This window comes from Heteronotia binoei, chromosome 10, assembly GCF_032191835.1.
Source record: "Heteronotia binoei isolate CCM8104 ecotype False Entrance Well chromosome 10, APGP_CSIRO_Hbin_v1, whole genome shotgun sequence".
In the NCBI taxonomy this organism is placed as follows: Eukaryota; Metazoa; Chordata; class Lepidosauria; order Squamata; family Gekkonidae; genus Heteronotia; species Heteronotia binoei.
This window is the reverse complement of record NC_083232.1, coordinates 5,087,882-5,111,863: the sequence shown is the minus strand read 5'-3', so window position 1 is coordinate 5,111,863 and position 23,982 is coordinate 5,087,882.

The window sequence follows — 23,982 nt, the reverse complement described above, 5'->3', positions numbered from 1 at the left end:
GTTCATGGAGGTGAATAATGGCTGTGGGGGTGGGGCTTCCCCCGCCGGCCAGCTGGCTGGGAGAGGGGGGAAGCCTGTAAAACCGGGGGATCCCCCACTGGGACCTGGGGATTGGGAAGCCTAGGTGGCAGCTGCTGCCGGAACAAATTGCCGTTGGCCACTCAGAATCCGCGAGTTCAAGGGATTTTGTTGTTGTTGTTCAGTCACACAGTGGAGTCCAACTCTTTGCGACCCCGTGGACCAAGTCACGCCAGGCCCTCCTCTCTTCCACCATCCTCCGAAGTCTGCTCAAATTCATGTGTGTTACATCAGTAACGCTGTCCAGCCATCTCCTCTTTTGCCACCCCCTTCTTCTTTTGCCTTCTGTCTTTCCCAGCATCAGGATCTTCTCCAGGGAGTGCTCCCTTCTTATTGGGTGGCCAAAGTATTTCAGTTTCAGCTTCAGCATCTGACCTTCCAGGGAACAGTCTGGGTTGACTTCCCTTAGGATTGGCTGATTGGATCTTCTTGCAGTCCAAGGGACTCTCGAGAGTCTTCTCCAGCACCACAGCTCGAAAGCATCTCTTCTTCTGCGCTCGGCCTTCCTTATGGTCCAACTCTCACAGCCATACATTACTACTGAGAATACCATCGCTTTGACTATACGGACTATTGTTGGCAGGGTGACGTCTCTACTTTTTATTAAACTGCCTAGGTTCGCCATAGCTGTCCTCCCAAGGAATAATTCTGCTTTGAAGCCCTAACTTGGATGGCCCAGGCTAGCGCAATCTTTCCTCATTTCAGAAGCTAAGCAGAGTCATCTTGGTTCACCAGCCTCCAGGTGGGGCCTGGAGATCTCCTGCTTTTACAGCTGCTCTCCAGCTAGAAGAGATCAGCTCCCCTGGAGGGAATGGATTGCCGTAAGTCAGTTCTCACTTGATGGCACTTTCCACCCCCACCAATTCTGCTTCGCAATCTTTAATTAGAGAGAGCCAGTTTGGTGTAGTGGTTAAGTGCATGGACTCTTATCTGAGAGAACAGGGTTTTATTCCCCACTCCTCCCCTTGCAGCAGCTGGATTGGCCTTGGAACAGCCATAGCTATAATAGAGAGTCAGTTTGGTGTAGTGGTTAAGTGCGCAGACTCTTATCTGGGAGAGCCGGGTTTGATTCCCCACTCCTCCACTTGCAGCTGCTGGAATGGCCTTGGGTCAGCCATAGTGGTTAAGTGAGCGGACTATTATCTGGGAGAACTGGGTTTGATTCCCCACTCCTCCACTTGCACCTGCTAGCATGGCCTTGGGTCAGCCATAGCTCTGGCAGAGGTTGTCCTTGAAAGGGCAGCTGCTGTGAGAGCCCTCTCCAGCCCCAAACACCTCACAGGGTGTCTTGTGGGGGAGGAAGGTAAAGGAGATTGTGAGCCGCTCTGAGACTCTTCAGAGTGGAGGGCGGGATATAAATCCAATATCTTCTAATTAAAATACGGGGGCTTGTAAGCTGTGTTTGTTATGAACACGGCTTACGAGCCCAACCGTTTTAATTAAAGATTGTTGTGACGCCAACCATGAAAGCTTCAAGCTACAAAGTTCTGTTTAGGATTGCACTGTTAGTTTTTAATTTGATAGGCTGGAGGGTGAATGGCTTAGAAGAGGAAAGGGGAGCGAGGTGGGGGGGAAATCTCTAGGAAACCTTTTGCAGCCATTTTTCCTTAACCCGATCAAGGTATTCATTCACTTATTAATAGAAGAAGAGGAGGAGGAGGAGGAGATGATGATGATTGGATTTATACTCTGCCCTTCGCGACCTTAAGGAGTCCCAGAGCAGCTTACAATCCCCTTTTCCTTCCCTTCCCAAAACTGACACCCTGTGAGCAGTGTTCCCTCTAAGCTGAGTTAATGTGAGCTAGCGCAAAGATTTTTAGCCTCCAACTCAAACGTTTTTGTCTTAGCTCAGGAAGGATGACCCCAGAGCACGCTCATTTATGCAGGAGGCCACAACTTTAATGCCAGGAGCTCACAAAGTAGAATTTTGCTCACGAGCCTCTGCAGCTTAGAGGGAACGTTGCCTTTGAGGTAGGTGGGGCTGAGCTGAGAGCTCTCCATGACTGCTCTTGAGCAGAACTGCTCTCCAAGGTCACTCCATCAGGTGCATGTGGAAGAGTGAGGAATCGATCCTGGTCATCCCAAATAAGAGTCTGCACACTTCACCACTACACCAAACTGGCTAGTTTGCTGAGACTCAAGGTGGATTGCATAGTATACGTCAGATACAATAGGATGAAACAGCCAGTGACTGGCTTACAGTTTAGTGTAGTGGTGAAGAATGCGGACTCTTATCTGGGAGAACCGGGTTTGATTGCCCACTCCTCCACTTGCAGCTGCTGGAATGGCCTTGGGTCAGCCATAGCTCTGGCAGAGATGTCCTTGAAAGGGCAGCTGCTGTAAGAGCTCTCTCAGCCCACACTCACCTCACAGGATGTCTGTTCTGGGGGAGGAAGGTAAAGGAGATTGTGAGTCGCTCTGAGTGAGTGGAGGGTGGAATATAAATCCAATATCTTCATCTACCTCACAGGGTGTCTGTTGTGGGGTGGGGGAGGTAAAGAAGATTGTGAGCCCTTCTTAGTCTCTGAGTGGAGGGTGGAATATAAATCCAATATCTTCATCTACCTCACAGGATGTATGTTCTGGAGGAGGAAGGGAAAGGAGATTGTGAGTCGCTCTGAGTCTCTGAGTGGAGGGTGGGATATAAATCCAATATCTTCATCTACCTCACAGGGTGTCTGTTGTGGGGTGGGGGAGGTAAAGGAGATTGTGAGCCCCTCTGAGTGGAGGGTGGAATCTAAATCCAATATCTTCATCTACCTCACAGGGTGGCTGTTGTGGTGGGGAGGAAGGTAAAAGAGATTGTGAGCTGCTCTGAGACTTTTCGGAATGGAGGGCGGGATATAAATCCAATATCTTCATCTTCCTCACAAGATGTCTGTTCTGGGGGTGGAAGGTAAAGGAGATTGTGAGTCGCTCTGAGTCTCTGAGTGCAGGGTGGAATATAAATCCAATGTCGTCGTCTTCGTCTTCTCACTATTCCATGTGTCTTTGCAATGACATGCTAAATTCTGTGTTATCCAGGGTCTGTGTGACTATTTCCAAAGCAACTGGAGATGTCTTTCTCCGAGCCTCCATGGTTCTATTGCACTCACGGGGTTTTTTTTTAAATGGGAAATTTGGAACTGCACAGCACCGTGTGATTACACTTCACGCTCGCAGCGTGCCCTGCCACAACAACCCGGTGTGTCTTCTTCATGCGCCCATCGCTTCCCTTATCAGGGTGTTGTCAGCTTCTCTGAAAATTGCTTATCACTTTTTTTGGGGGGGGGGGGTCTGCTAACAAAATACAGCTGTGCACAATGTGAATGTTGTGCTGATGTCAGATTGGAACAACACATTTTACATCTGGCTGCACATCGATAAAAAGCCTTGCTGCCTGGGTAAGATTGGTTGTTGTGCCTCAATAAGCCATTAAATTTGGTGTTTTTTGTTGGTTCAGATTGACCCACCGGACCCATCTCCAACTGCAGGCCATAAAACAAATGGAGAGAGGTTTTCCTGTTTGTTTCTGAAATAAGCAGATAAGAAGAGCCTTGCTGGACCAGACCTCCGGTTCATTTCGTCCAGCATCCTGTCTCACACAGTGGCCAACCAATTCCTCTGGAGGGCCAACAACAGGGCAGAGAGGTCAAGACCTTCCCCTGATAAGAACCTAAGAAGAACCCTGCTGGGTCAGACTGGAGAGGGTCCATCTAGACCAGCATCCTGTCTCACACAGTGGCCAACCAGGTCCTCTGGAGGGCCAACAACAGAGCAGAGAGGTCAAGACCTTCCCCTGATAAGAACCTAAGAAGAACCCTGCTGGGTCAGACTGGAGAGGGTCCATCTAGACCAGCATCCTGTCTCACACTGTGGCCAACCAGGTCCTCTGGAGGGCCAACATCAGGGCAGAGAGGTCAAGACCTTCCCCTGAGAAGAACCTAAGAAGAACCCTGCTGGGTCAGACTGGAGAGGGTCCATCTAGATCAGCATCCTGTCTCACACAGTGGCCAACCAATTCCTCTGAAGGGCCAACAACAGGGCAGAGAGGTCAAGACCTTCCCCTGATAAGAACCTAAGAAGAACCCTGCTGGGTCAGACTGGAGAGGGTCCATCTAGACCAGCATCCTGTCTCACACTGTGGCCAACCAGGTCCTCTGGAGGGCCAACAACAGGGCAGAGAGGCCAAGGCCTTCCCCTGAGAAGAACAACAGAAGAGCCCTGCTGGGTCAGACTGGAGAGGGTCCACCTAGACCAGCATCCTGTCTCGCACAGTGGCCAACCAGGTCCTCTGGAGGTCCAACAACAGGGCAGAGAGGTCAAGACCTTCCCCTGATAAGAACCTAAGAAGAACCCCGCTGTGTCAGACTGGAGAGGGTCCATCTATACCAGAAGAAGAGCCCTACTGGAAGAACAGCCCTACTGGATCCATGCAGTGGTCCATCTAGCGGTCATCTGGCTCAGCATCTATGATCTAACATAGAGTTGCTCGTTTTCACTGCTGCAGCCCCTGGGTTGATACTTTCATTCATCCATCCGCTACAACCCCAAGGTCACTGCCACAGGAGGTGGTGGCAGCTACAAGCATAGCCAGCTTCAAGAGGGGACTGGATAAATATCTGGAGCAGAGTTCCATCAGTGGCTATTAGCCACAGCGTATTGTTGGAACTCTCTGTCTGGAGCACTGATGTTCTGTATTCTTGGTGCTGGGGGGGGGGGGGGGTGTGGCGCAGTGGGAGGCCTTCTAGTGTCCTGGTCCCACTGGTGGACCACCTGATGGCGCTTGGGTTTTTTGGCCACTGTGTGACACAGAGTGTTGGACTGGATGGGCCGTTGGCCCGAGCCAACATGGCTTCTCTGATGTTCTTATGCGGAGCAGAGGTTCATCAGAGGCTCTTACCCTCAGCAATTGTTGGAACTCTCTGTCTGGGGCAAGTGATGCTTTGTATTCTTGGTACTGAGTGGGGGCAACAGTGTCCTGGCTCCGCTGGTGGACTTTCTGATGGCACCTGGTTTCTTTGACCACTGCGTGACACAGAGTGCTGAATGGGATGGGCCCGGGGCCCCTAAAGGTGTGGGAGACCATAGGCCAGTACCTGCTTGGTGTAATTGTTAAACTGGCTCTGCAGCCCTATGAGGCAGGAGTTGTGTAATAGAGGAAGCGATGCATTGCAGGAGTTGTGAAGCAAGAGGAGAGGGAGGAGGAGGAGGAAGAAGAAGAATTGCAGATTTTTACCCTGCCCTTCTCTCTGAATCAGAGACTCGGAGTGGCTTACAATCCGGGTAACTACTGACCCGTCAGCTTGACATCTATACCTGGAAAACAAATCATCAAACAGTCAGTCCTGGAACATTTAGAAAGAATGGATGTGATTACTAGGAGTCAGCATGGGTTTCTCAAGAACAAGTCATGTCAAACTAACCTGATCTCTTTTTTTGAGAAAGTGACTACCTTGCTGGATCAGGGGAATGCTGTAGACGTCATTTATCTTGATTTCAGTAAGGCTTTTGATAAAGTTCCACATACTATCCTTGTTGACAAGTTGGTAAAATGTGGTTTGGATCCTGTTACCATTAAGTGGATCTGTAACTGGTTGACAGATCACACCCAAAGAGTGCTTGTGAATGGTTCCTCATCCGCTTAGAGAGGAGTGACAAGTGGAGTGCCTCAAAGATCTGTCCTGGGACCTGTTTTGTTCAACGTCTTTACAAAAAATATGGATGAAGGAATAGAGGGAATGTTTATTAAATTTGCAGATGATACTAAATTGGGAGGGGTTGCAAATACAGTAGAAGACAGAAACAGGATACAGGATGACCTTGACAGGCTGGAAAACTGGGCTAAAACCAATAAAATGAATTGTAACAGGGATAAATGTAAAGTTCTGCAATTCGGTAGGGAAAATCCAATGCATAGTTATAGGATGGGAGAGACTTGTCTTAGCAGTAGTATGTGCGAAAAGGATCTAGGGGTCTTAGTGAATCATACGCTGAACATGAGTCAACAGTGTGATGCGGTGTCTAAAAAGGCAAATGCAATTTTGGGCTGTATCAACAGAAGTCTAGTGTCCAGATCACATGATGTGATAGTATCGCTTTACTCTGCTCTGGTAAGACCTCACCTGGAGTATTGGGTTCAGTTTTGGGCATCACATTTTAAGAAGGATATAGACAAGCTGGAACGGGTCCAGAGCAATGTTCCCTCTAAGCTGAGTTAGTGTGAGCTAGCTCATAATTTTTTAGCCTCCAGCTCAAACATTTCTGTCCCAGCTGAAGAACAATGGCCCTATAGCAAATTAATGTATGCAGTTACTCACAAACTTTTTTTTAAAATGTTTTTTTTAATTGTAAAAGAGAGATAGATATACATGACAAGAAATAAACACGACAAAAAGAAACAAGAAAAGTAAAAACATAGACATATATCAACACACAATCAAACCACAAATAACAATAATACAACACATTTACCCACACCCACACACTGGGAGATGGAAAGAATAAAACTACGAATAAGTTTTTATTGCTCCAAATCAAAACCTCTGCTTTTTGCCCAATTATACACGGGTTCCCATTCCTCCTGACATTTTTGCAAATTACCATCTCTTAATCTTGTGGACATTAAATCAGATTCGGCGGTATCTAACAACTTGTTAATAAATTCCTCCCTATTAGGAATATTGTTCGTCTTCCAGTATTTAGCATACAAAATCCTAGCGATAGTGACTATATATAATACCAGCTTCAATTTTGGTATAGGGAGGTTTTGTCTACAGATACCTAACAGATACAGTTCTGGAACATGGTTAAGTTGTACCTTTAAGATTTTTTGAATCCAAATATTAACTTGCGACCAATATTTTCTCGCTCGATTACATTGCCACCATATATGAAATAGCGATCCTTTAGCTCCTTGACACTTCCAACATTTGTTTGAATATGTGGGGTATATTTTTGCCAGTCTATCTGGAGTAAGGTACCATCTATGTACCATTTTATATAAATTTTCTTTAAGATCTGCTGGTCTTATTAGTTTAACGTTCCGTTTCCACAGTTTTTCCCATTCTTCGATATCTATGTTGTAGCCAAAGTCTTTTAACCAACGGATCCATGTTTCTTTTACAACTTCATCTTGCATTTTGATCTGTAGTAACCAATCGTATACTTTAGAAATTATCTTATGCTTAGAGTCCAAGATAAGATCTAATTCAATAAGTTTACTGGAGAAACTTTTTTCTTTATCTTTCTGGAATCTTGATTTAACTTGGCACTGAAGCCACCAATTTAGCTTAGAAATTTCTTCCTCGATCAACTCATTCTGATTATTTAATAAATATGCATAGTCTTGTGGATTATCCCAGTCATATAGATTGGGGTGATTCAAGGCCTCTATTGGAGATAGCCACTTTGGAGTATAAGTATATTGCACTTTGATTTCATCCCAAATCTTGAACAAGGATTTTCTTATTTCATGTCTGAAGAAGCGACCCGTTTTTACAGGAGTTCGGTACCACATATAGTTATGCCATCCTTCTCCCAGTCCGGCACCCTCTAGAATCATTAATCTCTTATTATCCAACTTACACCAGGCTCTCAACCATGCAATGCAAGGCGCCTTATAATACAGGTTCCAGTCTGGGAGAGCCAGGCCACCTCTTAATTTACTATCTTGAAGTACTTTCAGTTTTATTCTGGGCTTCTTGGCTTGCCAAATAAAAGTCTTGATCATAGAATTGAGTTGTTGGAAAAAGGATCTAGGCAAAGTAATTGGAATTGTTTGAAAAAGGAATAAAATCCGTGGGAGGATGTTCATTTTTATTGTAGCGATTCTACCTAAAAATGAAATCTGAAGGTCCTTCCAGATAATCAGGTCATTACGTATTTCTTTCAAAATTTTCTCGTAGTTATCTCTGTATAAGGTCTTAAGATCATTTGTCAGCTGAATTCCAAGATATTTTATCTTCTTTTCATACTTGAAACCTGAAAGCTGTTCTAATATTTCAATTCGAGCTTTCTCCATATTTTTCGCCAGAATTTTTGTCTTAGCAACATTCAATTTAAACCCCGAAATTTCTCCAAATTCTGACAACCTTTGCTTCAAAAAAGATATCGAAGAAATGGGTTGTTCCAAAATAAAAACCAAATCATCTGCAAATGCCAACGTCTTATATTCCACATCCTTTATTCTGGTTCCTTGGATACGTGTATCTTCTCTAATCTTCTTGATTAAGGGTTCTAGCGTCAAGATGAATAACAAAGGGGATAACAGACATCCCTGCCTGGTACCTTGTTCTATTTCTATTGAGTCAGACATCACACCGTTAAAGTTTACTTTCGCTGCCTGTTTTGAGTAGATTGCTTCAACCATTCCAGAGTACTTTTCCCCACAACCGATTGCTGCCAATGACATCTTGATAAAATTCCAATTAACATTATCGAACGCCTTTTCTGCATCTACCAGGATAGTAGCAAATTCTTTGTCTGGATGCTCCTTATAGTACTCGATCAAGTTTAGTAGTATCCTCACATTCTGACTCATCAGACAACCTGGAACAAAACCGGTTTGGTCTTCATGAATTAGGCCGGCGATAACCTTCTTTAATCTATTTGCCAATATAGCAGCAAATATCTTGTAGTCACTATTCAATAATGAAATTGGCCTATAATTCTTAATTTCTGATGGATCCGTACCTTCTTTGTGAATAAGTGAAATTGATGCTTCTTTCCATGAATCAGGAATCTCTCCTAAATTGTAAACATTCTCAATTACTTTCTTGAAGGGAAGCAATAGTAGATCTTCAAAAGTTCTAAAAAATTCAATCGGAAGTCCATCCGGACGTGGAGTCTTGTTAGTTTTTTGTGCTTTAATTGCTTCCACTATTTCCTGCATTGAAATAGGATTCTCCAAACTTGTTTGCTGTTCCTTCGTTAATTGGTTCATTTTCAGATCTTTCATATAATCTTCTTGCTGTAATTTCACAATATTTTGTTTTCTATACAGATTCCCATAAAATCTTTGAATAATGTCTTTCAACTGCGCATTTTGAAACACTTCCTCATTATTTTCATTTTTCAACATCTTTATAATCTTTTTCTCTCTTTCCTTCTTCAGTCTGTAGGCCAACCATCTGCTTACTTTATTTGCGTTTTCAAAATGATTTAATCTTGTCCATTTTAATTTTTTCTCAATTTCTTCAGCCAAAAGCATGTTTATCTGATGCTGGATAACAGTAATTCTATTCTTCCTTTCTATTAGATTGCCAGTTTTCTGCTGGTTCTCGTAATACTTCAGTTTTGTTATGAGTTCATTATAAGATTTCCTCTGGTCTCTCTTCCTCTTCACTGAGTATCTAATAGCGACACCTCTAAAGAAAGCCTTAAATGCATCCCAGATGACTGGAATCTTCGTGTCCTTCTCTACGTTCAAAGAGAAAAATTCCTTTATTTCTTTTTTAGCTATTTCCAAGAATTGGGGTTCTTTCAAAATTTGCAAATTTAGTGACCATCGATAGCTTCTTGGCTGCTCCTGAAAAACTAACAAAATTGGACTATGGTCAGCATACGACTGCGGGAGTATATCTGCTTGATTAATAGACAATATCATGCTCATGGATACCCAAGACATGTCTATTCTTGACCAAGATTTCTGCGCATGGGAATAGAAAGTAAAATCTGTTGTGTTCGGATTTTTGGTTCTCCAAGCATCCACTAAGTTTAGTTCTTCCGCCATTTTCAAAAAAGCATTGGGTAGTGCATTCCGGCTCTTCTTCTTTTTTCGCGGATCATCATATTTTTTGTCCTTTTCGGCGTCAAATATTGCATTGTAGTCTCCAACAATGCAAAATCTGTCTGAATTGAATTCTCTAAGTTTAAGAAAAAGTGCTTGGTAGAATTTTTCTTGATTTTCGTTGGGGGCATAGATATTAGCAAGAATTGTCTTGAGACCATTTAATTCCAATTCAACCAAAATAATTCTTCCTTGTTCGTCCGAATATAGACAACTTGATTTGATTTGTGGAGATATAAATATAGCCACCCCCTTCTTCTTTTTGAGGGGATCACATGAGGAGTATAAGACACCCAATTTCTTATTCTCTAAATACTTCAGGTTATCCCTTCTAATATGAGTTTCTTGCAGACAAATGACTTGTGCACAGGATTTTTTTAGTTGTTGAAAAATCTTCCTTCTTTTTCTAGGTTCATTCAGACCGTTAACATTCAGAGAGAGAATTTTAGTTTCCGACTTGGGATTCATTTGGGAAGATCTATACTATCAGATATCTTCGCTTGATCTTTTTTGCTCTGCAGCCTAGTTTTAACCTTTTCAGATTTCTTTTTTGGAGTCACGTCAGTGGACTTCTTAGCACCCTCTGTTTCTGTTTCTTGTTCTTCTCCTGAATCCGAGCCGTTCCGCTTCACAAATTCATCCCAAAAATCCTCCATCTTCTCTTCTGTGGTGATATTGTATCTCTTAGCCTGAAATGTGAAAAAGAGACCCTGAGGGATTAGCCATCTAAATTGGATTTCATGCTTAATTAGCCAAGTAGACAATTTCTTGAACTTAAACCTTCTTTGGCGTACGCTCCAGGGTATTTCTTTTAGTATTCTGATCTTCGTGCCCTTCCAATCCATTTCACATTCTCTAGCTTTTCTTAAGATCTTGTCAACTGTTTCAGGGCGGACCAGCTTTACCTGCACCTCTCTAGGAAGTTTAAATTTCCTTGTATAATTCGAGGAGACTCTCTTGGCCCAAAGAATGTCTCTTGGACCCTCTTCTAGTAGCTCTTCGTCATCTACTATTAGGATGGTTGCAATTTTATTAATTAAATCTTCCTCTTTCTCTTCTGGCAAATTTTGAACTCGGAGAATAGTAGCAGCTTTCTCCATTTCAAGTCTCATCACCCTTTCTTCTAGGCCCATCAATTCTGTTTGATTTTCTCTAGCTATAGTAGCTGTTTGCTTGTCTCGCTCTTCCATTCTGTCAACCTTGGCCGTCAAACCATGTACTTGTTGAGTATTGGCCAACAATTGCTTTTGAAATTCAACTAATTGATCATTCGTTTTTTTTACTTGGCTCATCAAGTCTGTCTTTAGCTCATCCAGGGCTTCCTGATTCTTTTTAAATCCAACTGTAACAGTATGCTGTAATCTCTCCAAAGCATCTTGGTTGCCTGAGGTTGGAGTAACCTTACCTCCTCCCGCTGGGGGGGTACCTTGTAAATATTTTTTAATCTTTGTTTCCGTCATAATGGAGAGAGACCAAACCTCCAATAAGTTAAAATCTAGTTTGAATTTCAATAACTCATTTAAAATATTCAGTATTAGGTAACAAATCAGATACTCAATCAATTGACTCAGTCACTTCCAATAGTCCTCTTAAAATTCAAACTACCCAAAGGCCCAATAGGAAAAACCAAAAAATCAATGGAGCAATTTACTACTATTAAAAAACAAAGCAAATAAATCAAATCTGGTAGCTTCAATCAAGTTCTGTCCAAATCTAATAACAATTCCTTCAAAATGCTTGGCCCATTAATGACTTAATTAAGGGTTAAGAAATAATTAACAAGTAGATTAACAAGTCGCTTACATGATTATTAATAACCAATGCTGTAGCACTGCAGCTGTTTCAAATTCTTGTATGAATTAAATATTTAGAATATCACTTATGTAGGAGTGAACCTACCCCTCTTCACCCAATATAACCACAAAATGATTACAGTGTCAAGGAAATAATAACTGAAGTATTCAGACAGTCTTGTCCTCTCAATACCTTCCTTCTTTCTTCTCTCTTCCCCTTCTGTTTAGCTTCTTTAGAAACCTTAAAACTTGAAAAGTTACAGCTTTCAGCTTTCTGAGTTAACAGTTATATCAATATTAGCGATGTCCAGAATTAGGAATAACCAATGTTAGCAGTGTTGGCAGTAAAAGTCTGTCTATAATCCAAATCTTGACAGTAGCAAAGCCCAAGCTTCAAAACCCCATCTTCAATAAAGTGCAGCCGCAGCCGAGGCTGCTCAGAACTGCCACTTTACCCTTTGAACTGGAACTGAATAATCGCCTACGCAAGTCTTTGAGTTGAAATCCGTCTATAATCCAAGTCAATAGAAGTAGAAAAACCCAATCTTCAATAAAGCGCAGCCGCAGCCGAGGCTGCTAAGAACTGCCACTTTACCCTTTAAATTGGAGCTAGACAAACGCCTACACAAGATCAATCTTCCTCTCACCAATCAAACATCCAGGGTGGCAAACACACAAGTAAGGAAGAAAAAGAAATAAGGGCAAGAAAAGCAAAATAAGATGAGAACAGGGCGGGGGGGGGGTTCAAAACTCTCCACTCATATTCAGAGAAAACTTTCCATTTCTATTTCGGCACTTCTCCAGCACCTCCTCCTCTTCCGTGTTTCAGCTCCTCCCAAGGACGAGTTTCAGATCGCGTCCGCCATTACTTCCTCCCAAAGTACCAACTTCAATCGCCAAAAGTAGTCTCACTCAGTCCACAAACAAGATTTCCCCCCCCCTCCTACTCGAAAAATTTGCCCTTTAGTAAAAAGTTTCCGTTCCGCCAAGATCCTGCTGTTTCCAGTCGCTCATTCGCACCGCATCACCACCTCTAAATTGTGTTGCCTCGCCAGCCACATATGCACCCAAACAGCCGTCTCGAGCAGCCTCACCGCCTCCCCTCTTTTCCTCCCCGCCACAGCGCGTTCCGATCCAACTCCTCTCACCTCTCCCGTCTTTCACGGCGTGAGCTGCTCGGTTCTTCTTTGCAAGGTATGGTATCCCATTTCAGAGAGAGCGCATTACGAGCTTTATTTAAGGGAGAGACGATTCCTTCCCAATCTCCCTTCTCCGGCGGCACAGTTAGACACCAGGGTGTTGATTGGAGGATCGGACAGAGGGAAAACTGATTGCGGGCGAGGAACCTCCGTTCCTCCCCCGCCCTCAGAATGCCCCCCCAAGCTCTGGAGCGTCCTCGGACAGCTCCTTAAGGGGGTCTTTCCTGCTGGGAAGCCCCCTCGATTCCCCCTCAAACAGAGTTCTCCCCCAGACTGGGAAAAGAGCTCAGCACCACTCCGCCATCTTTCCGGAAGCCCGTTACTCACAAACTTTAACCCCAGGAGCTCACAACTTTAATGCCTGTAGCTCACAAAGTGGAATTTTTGCTCACAAGACTCCACAGCTTAGAGGGAACATTGGTCCAGAGGAGGGCAACGAAGATGGTGAGGGGTCTGGAGACGAAGTCCTATGAGGAAAGGCTGAAGGAGCTGGGGATGTTTAGCCTGGAGAGGAGGCATCTGAGAGGTGATAGGATCACCATCTTCAAGGACTTGAAGGGCTGTCCTATAGAGGATGGTGTGGAATTGTTTTCTGTGGCCCCAGAAGGTAGGACCAGAACCAATGGGTGGAAATTAAATCAAAAGAGTTTCCGGCTCAACATTAGGAAGAACTTCCTGACCGTTAGAGCAGTTCCTCAGTGGAACAGACTTCCTCGGGAGGTGGTGGGCTCTCCTTCCTTGGAGGTTTTTAAACGGAGGCTGGATGGCCATCTGACAGCAATGCGGATACTGTGAATTTAGGGGTAGGTATTTGTGGGTTTCCTCCATGGTGCAGGATGTTGGACTAGATGACCCTGAGGTCCCTTCCAACTCTATGATTCTAAATATGTCTAGGCAAGTGGAGGAATAGGGAATCAAACCCGGTTCTCCCAGATAAGAGTCCGCACACTTCACCACTATGGCTGACCGAGGCCATGCCAGCAGGTGCAAGTGGAGGAGTGGGGAATCAAACCCAGTTCTCTCAGATAAGAGTCCGCACATTTAACCACTATGGCTGACCCAAGGCCTTTCCAGCTGCTGCAAGTGGAGGAGTGGGGAATCAAACCTTGTTCTCCCAGATAAGAGTCCATGCATTTAGCCACTACACCAAACTGGCTCTCTATTAGAGCTATGGCTGACCCAAGGCCATTCCAGCAGCTGCAAGTGGAGGAGTGGGGAATCAAACCCGGTTCTCCCAGATAAGAGTCCGCACACTTAACCACTACATCCAACTGGCTCTCTATTAGAGCTATGGCTGACCCAAGGCCATTCCAGCAGCTGCAAGTAGAGGAGTGGGGAATCAAACCCGGTTCTCCCAGGTAAGAGTCCACGCACTTAACCACTACACCAAACTGGCTCTCTATTAGAGCTATGGCTGACCCGAGGCCATTCCAGCAGCTGCAAGTGGAGGAGTGGGGAATAAAACCCGCTTCTCCCAGATAAGAGTCCACACACTTAACCACTACACCAAACTGGGATTTACTAATTTTTTGCATATGCTTTATTCACATTTTTGTTGAAAGGTACCCTTCGGTCTTGTGAGCAGCATTCCCTCTAAGCTGAGTCGGTGTGAGCTAGCTCACAGTATTTTAGCCTTCAGCTGACACATTTTTGTCTTGGCTCATGAAGGATGGCCCCAGAGCAAACTCACCCATGCAGTCGCTCACAGCTTGAATGCCAGTAGCTCAAAAAGTAGAATTTTTGCTCACGAGACTCCACAACTTAGAGCATTGTTTGTTAGCACATTCGAGCTTTCCTTTAAGGCCGGTGGGGGGGGGGGGGGTTCCTTTCTGTCCATCTTCAGGAACTGCCTGTGTTTGGAATTCCTGGGGTCTTGCGGGGATCTGGCTGACTTAAGTGGAAACGTAAATAAGGGCCGTTTAGCAGCGAAGGAAATGGTTCGTGGCATTTTTGCCTTACCCAACTAATCCCAGATAGCTGGGCCCAGAATCCTCCCCAGCCTTCTTTGAATTCTCCAGCCAGACCGCAGCGTTCCAGACAAGCCAAGTAACCATTCCAGTCCAGTGCGTTTTACAATAAACGCCGTAAGCAGGATCCAACTTGGTGTTTACGTCTGTACGCTCTTGAAAAAAACCCGGTTACGTCCCAGAAACAGGGTCACCAGCTTCCGGGTGGGGCCTGGAGATCTCCCGGAATTAGGACGGATCTCCGGGTCACAGAGGTCAGTTCTCTTAGAGATAGGGTTGCCAACCTCCAGGCTAGGGTTGCCAATCCCCAGGTGGGGGCAGGGGATCCCCCGGTTTGGAGGCCCTCCCCCCGCTTCAGGGTCATCAGAAAGCGGGGGGAGGGGAGGGAAATGTCTGCTGGGAACTCTATTATTCCCTAGGGAGATTTATTCCCATAGAAAATAATGGATCTGTGGGTATCTGGGGCTCTGGGGGGGGCTGTTTTTTGAGGTAGAGGCACCAAATTTCAGTATAGCATCTAGTGCCTCTCCCCAAAATACCCCCCAAGTTTCAAAAAGATTGGACCAGGGGGTCCAGTTCTATGAGCCCCAAAAGAAGGTGCCCCTATCCTTCATTATTTCCTATGGAAGGAAGGCATTGAAAAGGTGTGCCGTCCCTTGAAATGTGATGGCCAGAACTCCCTTTGGAGTTCAATTATGCTTGTCACAGCCTTGATCTTGGCTCCACCCCAATGTCTCCTGGCTCCACCCCCAAAGTCTCCTGGCTCCACCCCCAAAGTCCCCAGATATTTCTTGAACTGGACTTGGCAACCCTACTCCAGGCGGCATCTGCAGATCTCCCACAATTGCAATTGACCATGAGATAAACCGATTCAGTCCCCCTGGAGAATACGGCTGCACTGGAAGAAGGATTCTATGGCACTGCACCCTGTTGAGCTCCCTCCCCTCCCCCAAACTGCACCTTCTATCGTCTCCACCCTCCTAAATCTCCAGGTGTTTTCCAGCCCAGAGTTGGCAACCCTATCTGGAGAAAAGGGCTGTTTTGAAGGGCGGACTCAACAGCAGGGGTCCCCAAACTTTTTAAGCCTTTGGAATTCTGCTGCAGGATGAAGGGCCGCAATCCTAAAATGGCTGCTACAGGAGGTGCAGCCATTGACAAAATGGCTGCCGCAGGAGGAAGTCCAAGTGCAGGGGGGAGAGAGAGACCAACCCTGTGGTAGCAGCTGCCCTGAAACAAAGTTGTTTTAATCTACATACCCAATTAGATCTCCAGTGGCCAATCAGAAGTCTCGTAGGGCAGGGGTGGCCAACGGTAGCTCTCCAGATGTTTTTGACTACAACTCCCATCAGCCCCAGCCATGGGCCATGCTGGCTGGGGCTGATGGAAGTTGTAGGCAAAAAAAACATCTGCGGAGCTACTGTTGGCCACCCCTGCCATAGGGTAAGAGTCCCACTCACTTTCAAAAACACTTGGGGGGCACCAGGAAAGGTGCCAGTGGACTCCATAGTGTCCCGGAGGAGCACATCGGGGACCCCTGCTCTGTGACTTTTGTACCTGGAGAGCCAGTTTGGTGTAGCGGTTAAGCGTGCGGACTCTTATCTGGGAGAACCGGGTTTGATTCCCCACTCCTCCACTTGCAGCTGCTGGAATGGCCTTGGGTCAGCCGTAGCTCTGGCAGAGGTTGTCCTTGAAAGGGCAGCTGCTATGAGAGCCCTCTCCAGCCCCACCCACCTCACAGGGTGTCTGTTGTGGGGGAGGAAGGTAAAGGAGATTGTGAGCCGCTCTGAGACTCTTCGGAGTGGAGGGCGGGATATAAATCCAATATCTTCTTCTTCCCCAATGAGGTCCTGCCCCTCCCCAAGTTCCATTTCCAAAATCTCTAGATATTTCTTAGCCTCAAGTTGGCCAGGAGAGGTAAAGCCTATCAAGTCAATCCTACAATCTGAAAAAAGCTTCATTAAAACTTTCTGTGTGTGTGTGTGTATTTTTGAATTTTTCTTTTGTGTGAGTGCATCTGGAAGTCATGTAGGCCTCTGGTGACTGACCTCTACTGGGGGCCTGGAGGATATTCAGGGTAGGGTTGCCAATCCCCAGGTGGGGGCAGGGGATCCACCGGTTTGGAGGCCCTCCCCCCACTTCAGGGTCATTAGAAAGCTGGGTGGGGAAGGGAAACATCTGTTGGGTACTCCATTATTCCCTCTGGGGATCGATTCCCATAGGGCAGGGGTGGCCAACGGTAGCTCCCCAGATGTTTTTTGTGCCTACAATTCCCATCAGCCCCAGGCATTGGCCATGCTGGCTGGGGCTGATGGGAGTTGTAGGCAAAAAACATCTGGAGAGCTACCATTGGCCACCCCTGACATATAGCAATTTCCTTGGCTGAAAGACAAACAGTCAAATTCACCTTTTTGATTTCTAGAGGTCCAGCTGCTCTTAAAGGAACGGGAGCAGGACCTGAGAAAAGAAGCTGGCAACCTCTGGATACGCTGCTAATGAGAGAGGGCGAGAGAGAGCATTTTACCAGAGTCAGGGCATGGGCTGTCAGTCACACACTCCCGGTATGGCGCGTTGCTGGGTCTTTCTGATATCTTGCAACCCACATCTGTGTTTTCCCTCTAAAACAGGGGGGGGGGGCAACGGTAGCTCTCGAGATGTTTTTTGCCTACAACTCCCATCAGCCCCAGCCATTGGCCATGCTGGCTGGGGCTGATGGGAGTTGTAGGCAAAAAACATCTGGGGAGCTACCGTTGGCCACCCCTGCCATAGGGTATAATGGAAAATTGATCCATGGTTATTTGGGGCTTTGGGGGAGGGCTGTTTTTTTGAGGCAGGGGCACCAAATTTGCCCTATAGCATCTGGTGACTCTCCTCAAAATGCCGCCCCCCCCCACAAGTTTCAAAAAAGAGTGGACCAGGAGGTCCAATCCTATGAACCCCCAAAGAAGGTGCCCTGTCCTTCATTATTTCCAAACGGAGGGAAGGCATTGAAAAAGGTGCACGGTCCCTTTAAATGTGATGGCCAGAACTCCATTCAGAGTTCAATTGTGCTTGTCGCACCCTTGCTCCTGGCTCCACCTCCCCCCCCCCCCCCAAGTCTCCTGGATCTAGGGTTGCCAAGCCCAATTCAAGAAATATCTGGGGACTTTGGGGGTGGAGCCAGGAGACTTTGGGGGTAGAACCAGGAGATATTGGGGGCAGAGCCAGGAACAAGGGTGTGACAAGCATCATTGAACTCCAAGGGAGTGCTGGCCATCACATTTAAAGGGATGGCACACCTTTTTAAATGTCTTCCTTTCACAGGAAATGATGATGGATAGGGGCACCTTCTTTTGGGGCTCATAGAATTGGACCCCCTGGTCCAATCATTTTGAAACTTGGGGGGTACTTTGGGGGGAGGCACTACATGCCGTACTGAAAATTTGGTGCCTCTACCTCAAAAAACAGCTCCCCTAGAGCCCCTGAAACCTCCAGATCAATTCCCCGTTATACCCTATGAGAATCGATCTCCACACACTGGATCCACCCCCAAAGTCACCAGGTATTTCTTGAGTCGGGCTTGGCAACCCTGATTCAGGGAGGTGGCTGGATAAGCCTGCTCTCCCCTCTCAAATGGGTGTTTCAAGGACAGTCTCCCGTCCAAGTGCTAACCACCACAGTAGGCCCTCCTTAGCTTCTAAGAGCCGACAGGATTGGGCTTCGGGTTGCCAGCCTCCAGGCGGGGCCTGGGGAACTCCCGCTTTTGCAACTGATCTCCACCTTGCAGAGATCAGCTCTCCTGGAGAAAAGGGGTGCGGTCGAGTTTCCCGCATTTGGGGAAATCGCAGGGGTCAGCGAGCCTCACCCTGGGAAAACCGCCTTCTTGGTCATGGTGTCTCCCCTGCCAGCTCCCCAAGCTATCTGGGTTTATCCCAGATTCCTGGGCTTTTAGCTCCCTATTTCCTCTTTTGAACTGACCCTCCCCAAAGAAGAGCATTCACGCTGGCTAGATTTAATGCATTCCCATCGGCCATCCTTTTCGGAAGATACCACAGAATCCCCCGCCATCTTAGACGATGCCCTTGTAGCCAAGGAGTCATCGAAACGGTCCCTCGTGTTCTTTTGCGCTGCCCTTTTTATAGCAGTCCGCGTGCAAGATATCTCGATGCACTGCTCTCTGACCATCAAGACCTTTCTGACAATGCCAAGGTTCTTTTTTTTACTCCACGGGAAACACAACTTTGTCGCTACTCACGTTGCTTGCTTTTTACAGGTTGCGATCCAGATCAGAGAGGCTTTTACTCCTGCATAGCCTACTGCTATTTTATGTCGTTTAACTTTTGCTGTTTTTTTTAAGGTTTTATTCCATTCTATAGCGTCACTGTTGGTTTTAAAGTATACCGTATTCTTGTATTAATGCCAATAAAGGTCTATGGTATGGAGAAAAGGGGTGCTTTCGAAGGGCGGACTGGACTCTAGAGCACTGCACCATGCTGGAGTCGCTCCCTTCCCCAAACGCCGCCCTCTCCTGGCTCCACCCCCAAAGTCTCCAGGTGTTCTTCCAACACAGATCTGGCAACCCTAATCGGGCTTGCGTGGGCAATGGGCTTTAGAAAAGTACTTCTGCATATCAGCGGGGTCTATTTCGAACAGAAGCCGTAAGGAGAACCTACGTGCCTTCTTCCTTGTCCCCGGGAACAAACCAGCCTTCCTGATTTCATTTCCCTTTCCATTTGTTTCTATTTTTCTCAGCGGTTTCGGTTCCCTGCTTTGCCCTGGGGGTTTATTTATTTACTTCCTTCCGTACTTTATATTCCACCTTTCACCCCAATGGAGACCAGGGTTACCAATTCCCAGGTGGGGACAGGGGATCCCCCCAGTTTGGAGGCCTCCCCTCGCTTCAGGGTCATCAGAGAACGAGGGGGAGGGAAATGTCTGATGGGCACTCCATTATTTTTTAGGGAGACCGATTTTTTATGGAGAGCCAGTTTGGTGTAGTGGTTAAGTGTGCAGACTCTTATCTGGGAGAACCGGGTTTGATTGCCCACTCCTCTACTAGCACCTGCTGGAATGGCTTTGGGTCAGCCATAGCTCTGGCAGAGGTTGTCCTTGAAAGGGCAGCTGCTATGAGAACCCTCTAAGCCCCACCCACCTCAAAGGGTGTCTGTTGTGGGGAAGGAAGGTAAAGAAGATTGTGAGCCGCTCTGAGACTCTTTGGAGTGGAGGGTGGGATATAAATCCAGTATTTTCATCTACCTCCCAGGGTGTCTGTTGTGGGAAAGGAAGGTAAAGGAGATTGTGAGCTGCTCTGAGACTCTTCGGAGTGGAGGGCAGGATATAAATCCAGTATTTTCATCTACCTCCCAGGGTGTCTGTTGTGGGGGAGGAAGGTAAAGGAGATTGTGAGCCGCTCTGAGACTCTTCGGAGTGGAGGGCGGGATATAAATCCAGTATTTTCATCTACCTCCCAGGGTGTCTGTTGTGGGGGAGGAAGGGAAAGGAGATTGTGAGCCGCTCTGAGACACTTCGGATTGGAGGGCAGGATATAAACCTAATATCTTCATCTACCTCACAGGGTGTCTGTTGTGGGGGAGGAAGGTAAAGGAGATTGTGAGCCACTCTGAGACTCTTTGGAGTGGAGGGCGGGATATAAATCCAATATCTTCATCTACCTCACAGGGTGTCTGTTGTGGGGGAGGAAGGGAAAGGAGATTGTGAGCCACTCTGAGACGCTTCGGATTGGAGGGCAGGATATAAATCCAATATCTTCATCTACCTCACAGGGTGTCTGTTGTGGGGGAGGAAGGGAAAGGAGATTGTGAGCCGCTCTGAGACTCTTCAGAGTGGAGGGCGGGATATAAATCCAATATCTTCATCTACCTCATAGGGTGTCTGTTGTGGGGGAGGAAGGCGAAGGAGATTGTGAGCCGCTCTGAGACTCTTCGGAGTGGAGGGCGGGCTATAAACCCAATATCTTCTTCTTCTTCTATAGGGTATAGTGGAAAATTGATCTGTGGATATCTGGGGCTCTGGGGGGAAGCCGGGTTTTTTTTGAGATAGAAGCACTGAAATTGCAGCATAGCATCTCCTCAAGCAACCCTCCAAGTTTCAAAAAGATTGAGCCAGGGGGTCCTGTTCTGTGAGTCTCTGTGGCATTAAGCCCATCTTTCATGATTTCCAATTGAGGGAAGGTGTGCAGTCCCTTTAAAAGGTGTGCAGTCTCTTTAAATGTGAAGGGCAGAACTCCTTTTGGAGTTCAATTTTGCTTGTCATACCCTTGCTCCTGGCTCCGCCCCCCAAGTCTCCAGATATTTCTTCAATTGGACCTGGCAGCCCTAATGGAGACTCAAGGTGGCTTACGTCATTCTCCTCCTTTTTATGCTCACAACAACAGCCCTTCGAGGTAGGTCAGGCTGAGAGTGTGTAACTGATCCAAGGTCATCCAGCAGGCTTTGAATGGCAGAGTGGGGATTTGAACCTGGATTTCCCAGATTCTAAACCAGCCTTCTAATCACTGCAGAGGATGGTGTGGAATTATGAGGATGGTGTGGAATTGTTTTCTGTGACCCCGGAAGGGAGTACCAGAACCAACGGGTTGAAATTAAATCAATAGAGTTTCCGGCTCAACATAAGGAAGAACATAAGGAACATAAGGACCGAGAGAGGTGAAGCTGCAATGTACCCGTAACCGGGCCTTCTCCTCTGTAGCCCCGAGCCTATGGAACCAACTTCCAGAGGAAATGCGGGCCCTGCAGGACCTTGAACAATTCCACAGGGCCTGCAAGACCTTCCTCTTCCGACTGGCTTTCGCTGACGAAGAAAGAAATTGCTAATGATAACCGCCATCCTAAAAGAACAGTATTAGCACTTTTATTAACTTAATTAACTAATTTTTAAACCTAATCAGAATTTTAATGCTTAAATGTGATTTTGTGTTTTTTGCTTTCTTTGTATAATTGAAATTTGTATGATGTTGTTAGCCGCCCTGAGCCTGCTCCGGTGGGGAGGGCGGGATACAAATAAAATTATCTAATTTAATCTAATCTAATCTAATCTAACTTCCTGACCATTAGAGCGATTCTTCAGTGGAACAGGCCTCCTCCTTGGGAGGTGGTGGGCTCTCCTTCCTTGGAGGTTTTGAAGCAGAGGCTAGATGGCCCTCTGACAGCAATGAAGATCCTGTGAATTCAGGGAGAGGTGTTTGTGAGTTTCCTGCATTGTGCAGAGGGTTGGACTAGATGACCCTAGAGGTCCCTTCCAACTCTATGATTCTATGATCTCACAAAATTGTGTAGAGGACACTTGTGTGTTGCTCATGTGCAATTCAACTTATCTATTGATGCACCTCTAACAGTGTAAAAATAGCACATATTATGGAGAAATTCAATGCAAGGGAACAGAAACTACCATGAATAGAGTTACAGGTTCAATTAGCATGGGAGGGAGGGATCGAAATGGATTTTCAGGCTGAAACAGCAGAGATAAGAATTGCAAAATAATTTCAGATTAGGAAAAGCCTTCTCTCCCCCCACCCCATTCCAGGGGTTCCAGCCGAAATCCTGAGCATCTGAAAAATGAATTTTAAAGAGTACCTTCCAAAAACACAGTCCAGCAATCAGTCGCCAGCCTCCAAGTGGGGCCTGGAGATCTCCCAGAACAACTAATCTCCATATATCAATTCCCCTGGAGAAGATGCCTGATGTGAAGGGTGGCCTCTATGGCAGGGGAGGCCAAGGGTAGCTCTCCAGATGTTTTTTTGCCTACAACTCCCATCAGCCCCAGCCATTGGCCATGCTGGCTGGGGCTGATGGGAGTTGTAGGCAAAAAAACATCTGGAGAGCTACCGTTGGCCACCCCTGCTCTGTGACATTGAGCCATATCCCTAACCCTGCCCCTCCTCCAACTCCACTCCCTAAATTCCCAATAATTTCTTGAGTCCTGGGTTCGAAAATACCTGGAAATTTGGTGAGGAGGGGGTGAAAGGCAGGGTTCAGGGAGGGGTGGGACTTCAGCAACATATAATGCCACACACACACATATATATATACACACACACACACTGTGGCTAATAGCCACTGATGGACCTCTGCTCCATATTATTATCTAAACCCCTCTTGAAGGTGGCTATGCTTGTGGCCGCCACCACCTCCTGTGGCAGTGAATTCCACATGTTAATCACCCTTTGGGTGAAGAAGGACTTCCTTTTATCCGTTTTAACCTGTCTGCTCAGCACTATGTCTGCTCATAGCACCTGTCTGCTCAGCACTATTCAGTACTATGTATATCATTACTTCCAAGGAGTCTGTTCTTGGAGCATGCTATGGAGATTTTACAATAAAGCAATTTTTGGATTAACAAACAAAAGCTTGATGTCACCCCGCAGTCGACGTTTCTCCAAGCTAAAGAGCCCCAAGCGTTAGGGTTGCCAATCCCCAGGTTGAGGCAGGGGATCCCCCGGTTTGGAGACCCTTGCCCCGCTTCAGGGTCGTCAGAAAGCGGGGGGAGGGGAGGGAAATGTCTGCTGGGAACTCTCTTATTCCCTATGGAGATTTATTCCCATAGAAAATAATGGAGAATTGATCCACAAGTATCTGGGGCTCTGGGGGGTGGCTGTTTTTTGGGGTATGTGACGGAACTGGCCCGATTCTGCCTTCAGACCCGGTCCCGTCAGCTCCCTATTGAGTCGCCAACTCCTGGAGGGAGCTATTTCTCCTCCTGCCCCTTGGGCTCGCTGCCACCACCTGCTCAGTCCTGGGGTTCAGATTGAGAGGAACAGGACTCCCAATCCCCCTCTCCAGCTGTGAGGCTAGGCCTCCAGGTCCTCTGCCACCCTGTACTTGGGTTTCACAGAGACCTCAGCACTTCTTTGGGGCACCCCTGGAGGATTGGCACCTTATCCAACTGCATGCCTTCCCCCCTTCCCCGGGGCCCCCTTCTCAACACAGCGTGGTCTAAAGCGGTCTGGGGATCTATGTGGTACAGAGTTTGACTGCCAGCATTTTAAACAGAAAAAACATTTATTTAAAAGGGAAAAGGATAGGGAAAGAAAAACAAAACAAAAACAGTTGCATCTAAAAAAGTAGCACAGCACAGCACAGCAAACAGCATGACAAAGGAAAGGTGTTTATAAACGCGTCCTGCTGGCCCTGATCTAAACTTGTCCTGTCTTGAGAATTACTTACTTAGTCTGCCTGCCTGGG